The sequence below is a fragment of the Dendrobates tinctorius genome, unplaced genomic scaffold (assembly GCF_039654945.1).
Source record: "Dendrobates tinctorius isolate UK_male_01 unplaced genomic scaffold, ASM3965494v1 ptg000251l, whole genome shotgun sequence".
In the NCBI taxonomy this organism is placed as follows: domain Eukaryota; kingdom Metazoa; phylum Chordata; class Amphibia; order Anura; family Dendrobatidae; genus Dendrobates; species Dendrobates tinctorius.
In genome coordinates this window covers 12,071,426-12,085,793 of record NW_027361918.1, presented here as the reverse complement: position 1 = coordinate 12,085,793, position 14,368 = coordinate 12,071,426, and the positions used below count along the sequence as shown (strand labels likewise).

The 14,368-nt window shown below is 42.4% G+C and overlaps 4 non-coding genes across 4 annotated transcripts; all 4 read left to right on the top strand.

Moving 5' to 3' along the window:
- The first annotated feature begins 5,690 nt into the window (after positions 1-5,690).
- Positions 5,691-5,763, top strand: TRNAV-UAC (transfer RNA valine (anticodon UAC)). The gene has a single exon. It is a non-coding gene; the product is annotated as a tRNA-Val (tRNA).
- Positions 5,764-6,019: 256 nt separating this feature from the next.
- On the top strand, positions 6,020-6,092 carry TRNAV-UAC (transfer RNA valine (anticodon UAC)). Its single transcript has one exon. It is a non-coding gene; the product is annotated as a tRNA-Val (tRNA).
- Positions 6,093-7,348: 1,256 nt separating this feature from the next.
- On the top strand, positions 7,349-7,421 carry TRNAV-UAC (transfer RNA valine (anticodon UAC)). Its single transcript has one exon. It is a non-coding gene; the product is annotated as a tRNA-Val (tRNA).
- A 4,855-nt stretch (positions 7,422-12,276) lies between these two features.
- On the top strand, positions 12,277-12,349 carry TRNAV-UAC (transfer RNA valine (anticodon UAC)). The gene has a single exon. It is a non-coding gene; the product is annotated as a tRNA-Val (tRNA).
- Positions 12,350-14,368: the final 2,019 nt, after the last annotated feature.

The following is a 14,368-nucleotide window of genomic DNA, read 5'->3' as shown; positions in this document are numbered from 1 at the left end:
ACAAATGACACCGCAAGAAACGACCTGGAAACCATCTGCAGAGACTTTGAAGACTTAGGCAAGAAAGTGAAAGAACTGGGAGCGCAGGTGGTCTTCTCTTCCATCCTCCCAGTGGATGGCCATGGAACAAGGAGGTGGAATAAGATTCTGCAGGTGAACAACTGGCTACGTCGATGGTGCCGTCAGCAACGATTTGGATTTCTGGATCACGTAGTGAACTACTTATACGATGGACTACTTGCTAAAGATGGGGTGCACCTTACGAAGACTGGAAAGCAGGTATTTGGAAGTCGCCTTGCTACACTTGTAAGGAGAGCTTTAAACTAGAACAACATGGGAAGGGAAGCAAAAGACCAGAAAAAGCCATACACCTCACAAATGCTATTGAGAACTCTGCTATTAGAAGTGGAAAGGAAGAACAAAGATGAAAGAATCTAATTAATAAAAATATTGGAGAAAGAGAAACCAATCACAAACTAAAATGTTTCTATACTAATGCACAAAGCATGGGCAACAAACAAGGAGAATTGGAACTACTAACACAGGAAAAGAAATATGATGTCATTGGAATCACCGAAACTTGGTGGGACAATACACATGATTGGAATACAAGACTAGAAGGATACAACTTATTTGCAAGAAACAGACTTGATAAACGAGGAGGGGGTGTCGCATTGTATGTTAGAAACGCATATATCTGCACAGAGATTGAAGCTTCAGAGACTGGGCGTTCTGTGGAAACTGTTTGGGTAAGAATACAAGGACAGAACAATGGAAAGGACACCATTGTAGGTATTTACTACAGGCCGCCTGTGCAAGCTGAAGATATGGATGAACTCTTTATGCATGAAATGGCCAAGTTCTCCAAAAAATATGACATAGTTGTCATGGGAGATTTCAACTATCCAGACATTTGTTGGGAATCTCTCTCAGGCAAAACTAACAGGTCAAGGAAATTCTTATCCTCTCTTGCTGACAACTTTATCTTCCAAAAGGTAAGGGAGAAAACAAGGGGAACTGCTACCTTGGATCTAATCCTTATAAACAGGGAGGAAATGGTTGAGGAGGTAAAAGTGGCTGGGACCCTAGGAGGTAGCGACCATGCTATTTTAGAATTTTGGATAACTAGAGGTGGAAGACCTGTGAAGACTCAGACGTCAAGGTTAGATTTCAGAAAGGCAGATTTTAAGGGATTCAGAAAGAGAATTGGAGGGATCCAATGGCTGGATATCCTTAAAGACAAAAATGTCCAGGAAGGATGGGAAATCTTGAAAAATGAAATTCTCAAAGCACAGTTGTTAACAATTCCGAAAAGAGGGAAGAATAGGAAGCATTTAAGGAAACCAGGATGGATGAACACAGAACTTAAGCACATGCTAAAAAGGAAGAAAAAAATGTTTATAAAATGGAAAGAGGGAGGCATATCTAAAGAAGAATATAATTCTGTCTGCAGAACCTGCAGGTCACAAATCAGATTAGCTAAAGCTGAAAATGAATTGAGGCTTGCAAGAGATGTCAAAAGCAATAATAAAGGATTTTGGGGATATGTCAACAGTAAAAGAAAAGTCAAAGATGCTATAGGATTTTTACAGGATGAAAATGATGAAATGGTAAGACAGGATGTTGAGAAGGCTGAACTTTTAAATTCCTATTTTGCATCTGTTTTCTCTCAGAAAGGAAATGTAACATCAACTGTTATTCACTGTGCTATTAAGGGAATAGAAGAATCCAGGATATCTATAAACAGAAAGATAGTGAGGAAACACTTAGCTAACCTAAATGAATTCAAGTCTCCAGGTCCAGATGAATTAAACCCCAGAGTACTGAAGGAGATAGCAGAAGAAATTTTTGAACCCCTCTCCATAATCTTTGAAAATTCTTGGAGAACAGGAGAAGTGCCAGAAGACTGGAGAAGAGCAAATGTTGTTCCTATCTTCAAAAAGGGGAAGAAGGTGGACCCAGGCAACTATAGGCTGGTGAGTCTGACTTCTATACCAGGAAAGATCTTTGAACAAATTATTAAACAACATGTATGTCAATACCTGGATAAGAATTAAGTGATTATACAGAGTCAGCATGGGTTTGTAACTAATAAGTCATGTCAAACTAATTTAATTTCCTTCTATGACGGTATCACTGATTGGGTGGATCAAGGAAATGCTGTAGATACAGTGGAGCAAAAAAGTATTTAGTCAGTCAGCAATAGTGCAAGTTCCACCACTTAAAAAGATGAGAGGCGTCTGTAATTTACATCATAGGTAGACCTCAACTATGGGAGACAAACTGAGAAAAAAAATCCAGAAAATCACATTGTCTGTTTTTTTTTTCATTTTAATTGCATATTATGGTGGAAAATAAGTATTTGGTCAGAAACAAAATTTCATCTCAATACTTTGTGATATATCCTTTGTTGGCAATGACAGAGGTCAAACGTTTTCTGTAAGTCTTCACAAGGTTGCCACACACTGTTGTTGGTATGTTGGCCCATTCCTCCATGCAGATCTCCTCTAGAGCAGTGATGTTTTTGGCTTTTCGCTTGGCAACACAGACTTTCAACTCCCTCCAAAGGTTTTCTATAGGGTTGAGATCTGGAGACTGGCTAGGCCACTCCAGGACCTTGAAATGCTTCTTACGAAGCCACTCCTTCATTGCCCTGGCAGTGTGTTTTGGATCATTGTCATGTTGAAAGACCCAGCCACGTTTCATATTCAATGCCCTTGCTGATGGAAGGAGGTTTGCACTCAAAATCTCACGATACATGGCCCCATTCATTCTTTCATGTACCCGGATCAGTCGTCCTGGCCCCTTTGCAGAGAAACAGCCCCAAAGCATGATGTTTCCACCACCATACTTTACAGTAGGTATGGTGTTTGATGGATGCAACTCAGTATTCTTTTTCCTCCAAACACGACAAGTTGTGTTTCTACCAAACAGTTCCAGTTTGGTTTCATCAGACCATAGGACATTCTCCCAAAACTCCTCTGGATCATCCAAATGCTCTCTAGCAAACTTCAGACGGGCCCGGACATGTACAGGCTTAAGCAGTGGGACACGTCTGGCACTGCAGGATCTGAGTCCATGGTGGCGTAGTGTGTTACTTATGGTAGGCCTTGTTACATTGGTCCCAGCTCTCTGCAGTTCATTCACTAGGTCCCCCCGCATGGTTCTGGGATTTTTGCTCACCGTTCTTGTGATCATTCTGACCCCACGGGGTGGGATTTTGCGTGGAGCATCAGATCGAGGGAGATTATCAGTGGTCTTGTATGTCTTCCATTTTCTAATTATTGCTCCCACAGTTGATTTCTTCACTCCAAGCTGGTTGGCTATTGCAGATTCAGTCTTCCCAGCCTGGTGCAGGGCTACAATTTTGTTTCTGGTGTCCTTTGACAGCTCTTTGGTCTTCACCATAGTGGAGTTTGGAGTCAGACTGTTTGAGGGTGTGCACAGGTGTCTTTTTATACTGATAACAAGTTTAAACAGGTGCCATTACTACAGGTAATGAGTGGAGGAAAGAGGAGACTCTTAAAGAAGAAGTTACAGGTCTGTGAGAGCCAGAAATCTTGATTGCTTGTTTCTGACCAAATACTTATTTTCCACCATAATATGCAAATAAAATGAAAAAAAAACAGACAATGTGATTTCCTGGATTTTTTTTTCTCAGTTTGTCTCCCATAGTTGAGGTCTACCTATGATGTAAATTACAGACGCCTCTCATCTTTTTAAGTGGTGGAACTTGCACTATTGCTGACTGACTAAATACTTTTTTGCCCCACTGTATAGTATATCTTGACTTCAGCAAAGCATTTGACAAAGTCTCTCATACAATCCTTATTGAAAAAATGACTAAGTATGGAATGGACAAGGCAACTGTTAGGTGGATTCATAACTGGCTTAGTGATCGGACCCAAAGAGTGGTCGTAAATGGCTGCACATCCAGTTGGAAGAATGTCTCAAGTGGGGTTCCACAGGGCTCTGTCCTGGGCCCTGTATTGTTCAACATCTTTATCAACGATTTAGATGAAGGAATTGAGGGTAAACTGATTAAATTTGCTGATGACACAAAGCTAGGAGGGATAGCTAATACTAGAGAAGAGAGAGAGAGGATTCAAAAAGATTTAAATAAACTGGAGAAGTGGGCAGCAACTAACAGAATGGTTTTTAACAGGGAGAAATGCAAAGTAATACATCTGGGCAATAAAAATGAAAAAAGCATATATAGAATGGGAGGAATAGGGCTAAGTGACAGCACATGTGAAAAAGACTTGGGTATACTAATAGATCACAGACTGAATATGAGTCAACAGTGTGATGCAGCAGCAAAAAAGGCAAATGCAATTCTAGGATGTATTAACAGAAGCATAAAGTCTAGATCATGTGAAGTCATTATTTCCCTCTACTCCTCTTTGCTCAGACCTCATCTGGAATATTGTGTCCAGTTTTGGGCACCACATTTTAAAAAAGACATCAACAAACTGGAGCAAGTTCAGAAAAGAGCGACCAGGATGGTGACCGGTCTGCAAACCCTGTCTTATGAGGAAAGGTTGCAGGATTTGGGAATGTTTAGTTTGCAAAAGAGAAGACTGAGAGGAGACTTAATAGCTGTATACAAATATCTAAAGGGCTGACACATTGTAGAAGGATCAACTTTATTCTCATTTGCACAAGGAAAGACTAGAAGCAATGGGATGAAACTGAATGGGAGGAGACATGGATTAGATATTAGAAAAAACTTGTTGACAATTAGAGTGATCAATGAGTGGAACAGGCTGACACGAGAAGTAGTGAGTTCTCCTTCATTGGAAGTCTTCAAACAGAGGCTGGACAGATATCTGACTGGGATGATTTAGCGAAGCCTGCTTTGAGCAAGGGGTTGGACTAGATGGCCCAGGAGGTCCCTTCCAACTCTATGATTCTATGATTCTAATTCAAGTAACACCTAATAGGATCAATGTGCGAAAGCAGGCATCTAGGTGCTTTTTCTTTTTGGCTTTTGGACAAAGGCATGAGAATGTTTTGTGGAAAATGGTTTTGTTTCCCTGTTTGTTCTTTTTTCCAATAGCCTGACAAATGAAAGGTTCCTGTGTTGCAAAATGCACTTTGTCCTGTCTTCAGACATAGAGGAAGACCTCTTGACTTTGGCTGGCTGTTTTTTTCTTTTTCAAGTGCATTTCAGCATGTTTAAACATCTTTAGCTTTGCATGGAGTTTCTGAAGTGTAGTGGTTGTCACGTTCACCTCACACGCGAACGGTCCACAGATCGAAACTGGATAGAAGCATGACATTAGGCGTTGATATTAAAGCTTTTGACGTTGAGTCTTTGTTCTCGATGGCTCGTCATGACCACAGTAACCTTCCGCAGCCGGTTTCTGTAGTGTAGTGGTTATCAAGTTCGCCTAACACGCGAAAGGTCCCCAGTTCAAAACTGGGCAGAAACACGCTGTTACCCTTTGGTATCCAAGCTTTTGACTTTCAGTTCTTGATCTCGATTGCTTGTTGTCACCACAGTAAGTGCTTCCATCCGGTTTCTGTAGTGTAGCGGTTATCACGTTTGCCTCACACGCGAAAGGTCCCCAGTTTGAAGATGGGCAGAAACCCAGCTTTTCTCTTGGAAAACGATCTTTTTGACATTCAGTGCTTGTTCTTTATTGCTTGCCATGACCACAGCATTTTTCGTTTTGTTGAACCGGTTGGTTTCTGTAGTGTAGTGGTTATCACGTTCGCTTTACACGCGAACGGTCCTCAGTTTGAAACTGGGCAGAAACACGCTGTTACCCTTTGGTATCCAAGCTTTTGACTTTCAGTTCTTGATCTCGATTGCTTGTTGTCACCACAGTAAGCGCTTGCATCCCGTTTCTGTAGTGTAGCGGTTATCATGTTCGCCTCACACGCGAAAGGTACTCAGTTCGAAACTGGGCTGAAACACAGCTTTTTTTCTTGGAAAACGATCTTTTTGACTTTCAGTGCTTGTTCTTTATTGCTTGCCATGACCACAGCATTTTTTGTTTGTTTGAAGCGGTTGGTTTCTGTAGTGTAGTGGTTATCACGTTCGCTTTACACGCGAAAGGTCCTCACTTCGAAACTGGGCAGAAACACAGCGTTCCTCTTGCAAACTAGTCCTTTTGACAATGAGTGCTTGATTTTTAATGCTTGCCATGACCACAGTAAATGCTCTTGTCTCGTTAATGTAGTGTTGTGATTGTCCTGTTTGCCATCCTTCTGAAAGTTCCCTGTTTTGACCCCGGGCAGAAACATGTGGCTTTTCTTTATTTTGATCACAAACGTATATTGTTGGCTTAATTAGCCTTAGTTAGCATATTCTATTGCTGGTTTAATGAGCATTACTTTTACCAATGTGATTATTTCTACCCGTTTTTGCTTTTGGCAAGCATGTGTGTTTTTGACAGTGTCTAAGTGTTCCTAATTCAAGTAACACCTGATAGGATCAAGGTGCGAAAGCAGGCATCTAGGTGCTTTTTCTTTTTGTCTTTTGGACAAAGGCATGAGAATGTTTTGTGGAGCATGGTTTTGTTTCCCTGTTTGTTCTTTTTCTCCAATAGCCTGACAAATGAAAGGTTCCTGTGTTGCAAAATGCACTTTGTCCTGTCTTCAGACATAGAGGAAGACCTCTTGACTTTGGCTGGCTGTTTTTTTCTTTTTCAATTTCATTTCAGCATGTTTAAACATCTTTATCTTTGCATGGAGTTTCTGCAGTGTAGTGGTTGTCACGTTCACCTCACACGCGAACGGTCCCCAGTTCGTAACTGGAGAGAAGCATGACATTAAGCGTTGATATTAAAGCTTTTGACATTGAGTGTTTGTCCTCGATGGCTCGTCATGACCACAGTAACCTTCCGCAGCCGGTTTCTGTAGTGTAGTGGTTATCACGTTCGCCTAACACGAGAAAGGTACCCAGTTCGAAACTGGGCAGAAACACGCGGTTACCGTTTGGTATCCAAGCTTTTGACTTTCAGTTCTTGATCTCGATTGCTTGTTGTCACCACAGTAAGCGCTTGCATCCGGTTTCTGTAGTGTAGTTGTTATCACGTTCACCTCACACGCGAAAGGTCCCCAGTTCAAAACTGGGCAGAAACACACTGTTACACTTTGGCATCCAAGCTTTTGACTTTCAGTTCTTGATCTCGATTGCTTGTTGTCACCACAGTAAGCGCTTGCTTCTGGTTTCTGTAGTGTAGCGGTTATCACGTTCGCCTCACACGCGAAAGGTCCCCTGTTCGAAACTGGGCAGAAACACAGCTTTTCCTCTTGGAAAACGATCTTTTTGACTTTCAGAGCTTGTTCTTTATTGCTTGCCATGACCACAGCATTTTTTGTTTGCTTGAATAGGTTGGTTTCTGTAGTGTAGCGGTTATCACGTTCGCTTTACACGAGAAAGGGCCTCAGTTCGAAACTGGGCAGAAACACAGCGTTCCTCTTGCAAACTAGCGCTTTTGACAATGAGTGCTTGATCTTTAATGCTTGCCATGACCACAGTAAACGCTCTTGTCTGGTTACTGTAGTGTAGTGATTGTCCTGTTTGCCATCCTCCTGAAAGTTCCCTGTTTTGATCCCGGGCAGAAACATGTGGCTTTTCTTTATTTTGATCACAAACGTATATTGTTGGCTTAATTAGCCTTAGTTAGCATATTCTATTGCTGGTTTAATGAGCATTACTTTTACCAATGTGATTATTTCTACCCGTTTTTGCTTTTGGCAAGCATGTGTGTTTTTGACAGTGTCTAAGGCTGGTTTCACATTTGCGTTTTTTTTCGCGGTAATTTAGCGCTAAATAGCGCATGCGTTTTTTTTTCCTATACTTTGCATGGGATGCGCTTATGTGCGCTTACACATGCGTTTGTACGCGTTTTACCGCGCATGCGTTTTTTTGCGGTATGCTCTCGGGCGCACAAAATGCAACTTGTTGCATTTTTTGTGCGTCCGATTTGCCTCAAAAAAACGCATGCGCGCGCAATGCGTTTTTTTACAGTAAGACACCCATTATAAGTCTATGGTGAGCATATGTGCGCATTGGCATGCTTATGTATGCGTTTTTTTGCACATGCGTTTTTTTTTTTACCATTAGTTTAGACAATGGAATTTAGGGGTTTGGGTAAAGTTAGGGTTAGTTAAGGGGGTTTAGGGTTAGGGTTAGGGTCAGGGTTAGGGTTAGGGTTAGGGTCAGGGTTAGGGTTAAGTATGGTTTGGTTAAGGGTTAGGGTCAGGGTTAGGGTTAGGGTTAGGGTTAGGGTCAGGGTTAGGGTTAAGTTTGGTTTGGTTAAGGGTTAGGGTCAGGGTTAGGGTTAGGGTTAGGGTAAGGGTTAGGGTCAGGGTTAGGGTCAGGGATAGGGTTAAGTATGGTTTGGTTAAGGGTTAGGGTCAGGGTTAGGGTTAGGGTTAGGGTTAGGGTCAGGGTTAGGGTCAGGGTTAGGGTTAAGTATGGTTTGGTTAAGGGTTAGGGTCAGGGTTAGGGTTAGGGTTAGGGTTAGGGTCAGGGTTAGGGTTAGGGTTAGGGTCAGGGTTAGGGTTAGGGTTAGGGTTAGGGTCAGGGTTAGGGTCAGGGTTAGGGTTAAGTATGGTTTGGTTAAGGGTTAGGGTCAGTGTTAGGTTCAGGGTTAGGGTTAAGTATGGTTTGGTTAAGGGTTAGGGTCAGGGTTAGGGTTAGGGTTAGGGTTAGGGTTAAGGTTAGTTAGGGTTTGGGTTAGGGTTAAGTATGTTTTGGTTAAGGGTTAGGGTCAGGGTTAGGGTTAAGTATGGTTTGGTTAAGGGTTAGGGTTAGGGTTAGGGTCAGGGTTAGGGTTAAGTATGGTTTGGTTAAGGGTTAGGGTCAGGGTTAGGGTTAGGGTTAGGGTCAGGGTTAGGGTCAGGGTTAGGGTTAAGTATGGTTTGGTTAAGGGTGAGGGTCAGGGTTAGGGTTAGGGTTAGGGTTAGGGTCAGGGTTAGGGTTAGGGTTAGGGTCAGGGTTAGGGTTAGGGTTAGGGTTAAGTATGGTTTGGTTAAGGGTTAGGGTCAGGGTTAGGGTCAGGGTTAGGGTTAAGTATGGTTTGGTTAAGGGTTAGGGTCAGGGTTAGGGTTAGGGTTAGGGTCAGGGTTAGGGTTAGGGTTAAGGTTAGTTAGGGTTTGGGTTAGGGTTAAGTATGATTTGGTTAAGGGTTAGGGTCAGGGTTAGGGTTAAGTATGGTTTGGTTAAGGGTTAGGGTTAGGGTTAGGGTCAGGGTTAGGGTTAGGGTTAGGGTTAGGGTCAGTGTTAGGGTTAGGGTTAAAGTTAGTTAGGGTTTGGGTTAGGGTTAAGTATGGTTTGGTTAAGGGTTAGGGTCAGGGTTAGGGTTAAGTATGGTTTGGTTAAGGGTTAGGGTTAGGGTTAGGGTCAGGGTTAGGGTTAGGGTTAGGGTCAGGGTTAGGGTTAGTAAAGTCATGGTTTGGGTTAGTGTGAGGGGCCACCTAATGTTGGAAAAAAAACAAACGCGGTAAAAACGCACTAAAAACGCATACAAACGCATAAAAACGCTGCGTTTTTTTCATGCATGCTCATAAAAATGCTTGAAAAAAACGCAGCAGTTGTATGCTTTTTTATGCGTTTTTAATGCGTTTTTTTGTGGGAAAAACGCGCTGCAAAAAAAAGCAAGTGTGAAACAGGCCTAAGTGTTCCTAATTCAACTAACACCTGATAGGATCAATGTGCGAAAGCAGGCATCTAGGTGCTTTTTCTTTTTGGCTTTTGGACAAAGGCATGAGAATGTTTTGTGGAGCATGGTTTTGTTTCCCTGTTTGTTCTTTTTTCCAATAGCCTGACAAATGAAAGGTTCCTGTGTTGCAAAATGCACTTTGTCCTGTCTTCAGACATAGAGGAAGACCTCTTGACTTTGGCTGGCTGTTTTTTTCTTTTTCAAGTTCATTTCAGCATGTTTAAACATCTTTATATTTGCATGGAGTTTCTGAAGTGTAGTGGTTGTCACGTTCACCTCACACGCGAACGGTCCCAAGTTCGAAACTGGATAGAAGCATGACATTAGGTATTGATATTATAGCTTTTGACGTTGAGTCTTTGTTCTCTATGGCTCGTCATGACTACAGTAACCTTCCGCAGCCGGTTTCTGTAGCGTAGTGGTTATCACGTTCGCCTAACACGCGAAAAGTCCCCAGTATGAAACTGGGCAGAAACACGCTGTTAGGCTGGTTTCACATTTGCGTTTTTTTTCGCGGTAATTTAGCGCTAAATAGTGCATGCGTTTTTTTTCCCTATACTTTGCATGGGATGCGCTTATGTGCACATACACATGCGTTTGTACGCGTTTTACCGCGCATGCGTTTTTTTGCGGTATGCGCTCGGGCGCACAAAATGCAACTTGTTGCATTTTTTGTGCGTCCGATTTGCCTCAAAAAAACGCATGCGCGCGCAATGCGTTTTTTTACAGCAAGACACCCATTATAAGTCTATGGTGAGCATATGTGCGCATTGGCATGCTTATGTATGCGTTTTTTTGCACATGCGTTTTTTTTTACCATTAGTTTAGACAATGAAATTTAGGGGTTTGGGTAAAGTTAGGGTTAGTTAAGGGGGTGTAGGGTTAGGGTTAGGGTCAGGGTTAGGGTTAGGGTTAGGGTTAGGGTCAGGGTTAGGGTTAAGTATGGTTTGGTTAAGGGTTAGGGTCAGGGTTAGGGTTAGGGTCAGGGTTAGGGTTAGGGTTAGGGTTAGGGTTAAGGTTAAGTATGGTTTGGTTAAGGGTTAGGGTTAGGGTTAGGGTTAGGGTCAGTGTTAGGGTTAGGGTTAGGGTCAGGGTTAGGGTTAAGTATGGTTTGGTTAAGGGTTAGGGTCAGGGTTAGGGTTAGGGTTAGGGTTAAGTATGGTTTGGTTAAGGGTTAGGGTTAGGGTTAGGGTTAGGGTCAGGGTTAGGGTTAGGGTTAGGGTTAAGGTTAAGTATGGTTTGGTTAAGGGTTAGGGTTAGGGTTAGGGTCAGGGTAAGGGTTAGGGTTAGGGTCAGGGTTAGGGTTAAGTATGGTTTGGTTAAGGGTTAGGGTTAGGGTTAGGGTTAGGGTTAAGTATGGTTTGGTTAAGGGTTAGGGTCAGGGTTAGGGTTAGGGTTAGGGTTAGGGTTAGGGTCAGGGTTAGGGTTAGGGTTAAGGTTAAGTATGGTTTGGTTAAGGGTTAGGGTCAGGGTTAGGGTTAGGGTTAGGGTCAGGGTTAGGGTTAAGTATGGTTTTTTAAGGGTTAGGGTTAGGGTTAGGGTCAGGGTTAGGGTTAGGGTTAGGGTCAGGGTTAGGGTTAGTAAAGTCATGGTTTGGGCTAGTGTGAGTGGCCACCTAATGTTGGAAAAAAACGCAAACGCGGTAAAAACCCACTAAAAACGCATACAAACGCTTAAAACCGCTGCGTTTTTTTCATGCATGCTCATAAAAATGCTTGAAAAAAACGCAGCAGTTGTATGCTTTTGTATGCGTTTTTCAATGCGTTTTTTTGCGGGAAAAACGCGCTGCAAAAAAAAGCAAGTGTGAAACAGGCCTAAGTGTTCCTAATTCAAGTAACACCTGATAGGATCAAGGTGCGAAAGCAGGCATCTAGGTGCTTTTTCTTTTTGGCTTTTGGACAAAGGCATGAGAATGTTTTGTGGAGCATGGTTTTGTTTCCCTGTTTGTTCTTTTTCTCCAATAGCCTGACAAATGAAAGGTTCCTGTGTTGCAAAATGCACTTTGTCCTGTCTTCAGACATAGAGGAAGACCTCTTGACTTTGGCTGGCTGTTTTTTTCTTTTTCAAATTCATTTCAGCATGTTTAAACATCTTTAGCTTTGCATGGAGTTTCTGAAGTGTAGTGGTTGTCACGTTCACCTCACACGCGAACGGTCCCCAGTTCGAAACTGGATAGAAGCATGACATTAGGCGTTGATATTAAAGCTTTTGACATTGAGTCTTTGTTCTCGATGGCTCGTCATGACCACAGTATCCTTCCGCAGCCGGTTTCTGTAGTGTAGTGGTTATCACAATCGCCTAACACGCGAAAGGTCCCCAGTTCGAAACTGGGCAGAAACACGCTGTTACCCTTTGATATCAAAGCTTTTGACTTTCAGTTCTTGATCTCGATTGCTTGTTGTCACCACAGTAAGCACTTGCATCTGGTTTCTGTAGTGTAGCGGTTATCACGGTCGCCTCACACGCGAAAGGTCCCCGGTTCGAAACTGGGCAGAAACACAGCTTTTTCTCTTGGAAAACGATCTTTTTGACTTTCAGTGCTTGTTCTTTATTGCTTGCCATGACCACAGCATTTTTTGTTTGTTTGACTCGGTTGGTTTCTGTAGTGTAGCGGTTATCACGTTCGCTTTACACGCGAAAGGTCCGCAGTTCGAAACTGGGCAGAAACACAGCGTTCCTCTTGCAAACTAGCGCTTTTGACAATGAGTTCTTCATCTTTAATGCTTGCCATGACCACAGTAAACGCTCTTGTCTGGTTACTGTAGTGTAGTGATTGTCCTGTTTGCCATCCTCCTGAAAGTTCCCTGTTTTGATCCCGGGCAGAAACATGTGGCTTTTCTTTATTTTGATCACAAACGTATATTGTTGGCTTAATTAGCCTTAGTTAGCATATTCTATTGCTGGTTTAATGAGCATTACTTTTACCAATGTGATTTTTTCTACCCGTTTTTGCTTTTGGCAAGCATGTGTGTTTTTGACAGTGTCTAAGTGTTCCTAAAGGGGGTTTTACACTAAGCGAGATCGCTAGTGATATCGCTCAAGCGACACCGATATTGTGACGCGACAGCGATCACGCTAGCGATCTCGTTAAGTGTGAAAGGTAGCAGCGACCGGACCCCCCGTCGGCTATCGCTGATCGTGCTCGAATGTGCAGGTACATTTTTCCATCGCTGACGTCCTGCTGTTCAGTAATTATCGTTGTGTTTGAAGAAGGGGGTTTTACACTAAGCGAGATCGCTAGTGATATCGCTCAAGCGACACCGATATTGTGACGCGACAGCGATCACGCTAGCGATCTCGTTAAGTGTGAAAGGTAGCAGCGACCGGACCCCCCGTCGGCTATCGCTGATCGTGCTCGAATGTGCAGGTACATTTTTCCATCGCTGACGTCCCGCTGTTCAGTAATTATCGTTGTGTTTGAAGCTTTAAAAACGATGAGTGACGTCAATAATGACGCATGGCTCAGCGACACAGGCGTGACTTACCGGCCACGCCTCCTCTTCCCTATTGGTCTTTACAGCGCTGACAATGTGCGAAATGTATCTGACAAAAAAGCTATAAAAGACAACGCTGGAACGCCTCATTCAACACTTTGTTCCCATGCATATTGGATGTTAACCGGTTTGGCTTAAACGTTCCAGTGTGAGTCGCTACAGCGTTTATATTTTAACGGCTTTCACAACGCGGTTGCTTCGGCGTCCCTATTGCAATCGCTATTGCGCTTTTATTAGTGGATTCATTTTATTCATCAAAAGAACAACTCTGTTTGCCAGGTATGTATTTCAATAGTACCATGCAAGGTGTTTTTTAGAGTAATACTTTTATTGATTATTGTGTTGGCTTTCTACAAATGAAGCTCTTGTTACCAAATCGTCTATTGATTTTATTTTATGTTGCAGTTTGTATATCATGAACGGCGCAGAGCGTGCTATTGTGGCTGCTGCTTTGGTGTTGGAGGCTGGTCGGCTACATGAAGAGGCACAGATGCAAGAGAGGCGGTCCAAAAGAAAGCGGCGCATGTGGACCAGAGAGTGGTTGGCGAAGAGGTCCGAATTCTCACACATGCAGCTCAATAAGGAATAAATTCTTGGACTTTGAGTGCGCTGCCAGACGAATTCAATAACCACACAAGGTTAAAAAAGTTAACCCTTTAATCCCTACGCGTTTCGAAGCGTAACGCTTCTTCTTCAGGGGTAGATACATGACTACAGAGAGCTGTCATCACATTTATACATACAGGATTCAAATTTGGCGCCCTCAGAGACACGAGGAGCGCCGCAAAAGGTCAAAGATCAAAGTGATTCAAGCATCAAGAGTTCATAAAGGTTAAACATTCTCTAGTTAAAAACAAATCTTTATTATGTTTTACAGATAAAAGAAAAAGAAGAAGAGAAAAAGGATGATAAAAATATAAAGAAAAACGAAAAAAATGTATATATGTGTAAAATGAACCCACGACGTTAAAAAAGAAAAAAAGGAATCAAAGTCCAGCGAACACACCGCTATACCAGGGAGAGTGTTTGAATTTAAAAGAGAATTTGTGATCCGACCATTGGTATGAGTCTCAAAAATAGATATTTATAAAGTGATAAAAGGTGTATATATATGAATAAAAATATGCTAATGAAGTTGATGTGAAAAAATGAATGAAGATAAAAATAATAAAAATAAAGATAAAAATAAATATG